At 34.5% G+C, this 2,678-nt stretch overlaps 1 non-coding gene across 1 annotated transcript; it reads right to left on the bottom strand.

Moving 5' to 3' along the window:
- Positions 1–1,486: 1,486 nt before the first annotated feature.
- On the bottom strand, positions 1,487–1,594 carry LOC112732074 (small nucleolar RNA R71). Its single transcript, XR_003167813.1, has one exon. It is a non-coding gene; the product is annotated as a small nucleolar RNA R71 (small nucleolar RNA).
- Positions 1,595–2,678: the final 1,084 nt, after the last annotated feature.

Raw genomic sequence — 2,678 nt, 5'->3', positions numbered from 1 at the left:
TCTTTCTCTTATTCTTCTCATAAATTTCGAATATTTGAGTTGACTTATTAAAAAAATTTTAAAATTTAGTTGTTTCTTATGAGTCAAGTCAAATTTTCAATTTAAAAATCCTATCTTTTCAAAACTATTTCAAAAATCAAATCTTTTTCATTTTTCTTTTATGATTTTCGAAAATTTTAAAAATGATTTTCAAAATCTTTTTCTTAATTTCATTTCATAATTTCAAAATCTTTACTAACAATTAATGTGATTGATTCAAAAATTTTAAAGTTTGTTACTTGCCTATTAAGAAAGGTTCAATCTTTAAATTTTAGAATCATATCTTTTAGTTTCTTGTTAGTCAAGTAATCAACTTTAATTTTCAAAATCAAATCTTTTTAAGTTTCCTTTTCAAATCTTTTTCAAAATGAATTTCAATCATATCTTCTTCAAAATTAATTTCAAAATCTTTTCTAACTTCTTCTCTTTTCAAAATTTGATTTTCAAATATTTTTCAATTAACTACTTAACTTTTTGTTTGATTTTTAAAATTCTTATCTTTTTTTTCAAAACCATCTAACTACTTTTCTCTTTCTAATTTTCGAAAATCATTAACTTCTTTTTTTAAAATAACTTTTTAATTAACTAATTATTTCAATTTTTAATTTTAATTTTATTTCTCTTTTTAATTTTTGAATACTAACAAATAATTAAAATAAAAATAAAAATATTTTCCTTTTATTTTAATTTAAATTCGAATTCTCTCTCTCTCTCATCTCTCTATTTATCTATTTATTTACTAACACTTCTCTTCTTCTTATAATTCGAACCCTCTCTCTATCTCTGTGTTCGAATTCTTCATCTTCTCTTTTCTTCATTCTACTCTTCTATTCTTCTACTCACATAAAGGAATCTCTATACTGTGACATAGAGGATTCCTATTCTTTTCTGTTCTCTTCTTTTTCATATGAGCAGGAACAAGGATAAGAACATTCTTATTGAAGCTGATCCTGAACCTGAAAGGACTCTTAAGAGGAAACTAAGAGAAGCTAAAGCACAACACTCTGGAGAGGACCTGACAGAATTTTTCGAAAAAGAAGAAGAGATGGCCGAACCCAATAACAATGGTGGAGATGCAAGGAAGATGCTTGGTGACTTTATTGCACCCTCTTCCAACTTTTATCGAAGAAGCATCTCAATTCCTGCAATTGGAGCAAACAACTTTGAGCTTAAGCCTCAATTAGTTTCTCTAATGCAGCAGAATTGTAAGTTTCATGGACTTCTAATGGAAGATCCTCATCAATTTTTAGTTGAATTCCTGCAAATCTGTGACACTGTCAAGACCAATGGAGTTGATCCCGAGGTCTACAGGCTTATGCTTTTCCCCTTTGTTGTAAGAGACAGAGCTAGAACATGGTTGGATTCACAACCTAAGAAAAGCCTGAACTCTTGGGAAAAGTTGGTCAGTACTTTCCGGGCCAATTTCTTTCCACCTCAAAAGATGAGCAAGCTTAGAGTGGAAATTCAAACCTTCAGACAGAAGGAAGGTGAGTCCCTCTATGAAGCTTGGGAAAGATATAAGCAATTGATCAAAAAGTGTCCTTCTGACATGCTTCCAGAATGGAGCATCATATGTATATTCTATGATGGTCTGTCTGAGTTGTCAAAAATGTCATTGGACCATTCTGCAGGAGGATCTCTTCATCTGAAAACCCCTGCAGAAGCTCAAGAACTCATTGAAATGGTTGCAAATAACCAGTTCATGTACACCTCTGAGAGGAGTCCTGTGAACAATGGGACGCCTCGGAAGAAGGGAGTTCTTAAAATTGATACTCTGAATGCCATATTGGCTCAGAACAAAATATTGACTCAGCAAGTCAATATGATTTCTCGGAGTCTGAATGGATTGCAAGCTGCATCCAATAGTACTAAAGAAGCATCTTCTGAAGAAGAAGCTTATGATTCTGAGAACCCTGCAATGGCAGAGGTGAATTACATGGGAGAACCCTATGGAAACACCTATAATCCTTCATGGAGAAATCATCCAAATTTATCATGGAAGGACCAACAGAAGCCTCAACAAAGCTTCAACAAAAATGGTGGAAGAAATAGGTTTAGCAATAGCAAGCCTTTTCCATCATCGTCTCAAGAACAGACAGAGAATTCTGAACAGAGCCATTCTGGCCTAGCAACCATAGTCTCTGATCTATCCAAGGCCACACTAAGTTTCATGAATGAAACAAGGTCCTCCATTAGAAATTTGGAGGCACAGGTGGGTCAGCTGAGTAAGAAGATTACTGAAACTCCTCCCAGTACTCTCCCAAGCAATACAGAAGAAAATTCCAAGAGAGAGTGCAAGGCCATAACCATGACCAACATGGCCGAACCTGGAGAGAGTGAGGAGGATGTGAGTCCCAGTGAGAAAAGCCTCATGGGACGTCCTCTGGACAAAAAGGAGTTTCCCTTTGAGGAACCAAAGGAATCTGAGACTCATACAGAGACCATAGAGATTCCATTGAACTTCCTTCTGCCATTTCTGAGCTCTGATGAATATTCTTCCTCTGAAGAGGATGAAGACATCACTGAAGAGCAAGTTGCTAAGTATCTAGGAGCAATCGTGAAGTTGAATGCTAAGCTATTTGGTAATGAGACTTAGGAGGATGAACCTCCATTGCTCATCAATGAACTAAATGATCTGT

Source organism: Arachis hypogaea, chromosome 12 (assembly GCF_003086295.3).
Source record: "Arachis hypogaea cultivar Tifrunner chromosome 12, arahy.Tifrunner.gnm2.J5K5, whole genome shotgun sequence".
Lineage (NCBI taxonomy): Eukaryota > Viridiplantae > Streptophyta > Magnoliopsida > Fabales > Fabaceae > Arachis > Arachis hypogaea.
This window is presented reverse-complemented; position numbering and strand designations above follow the sequence as displayed.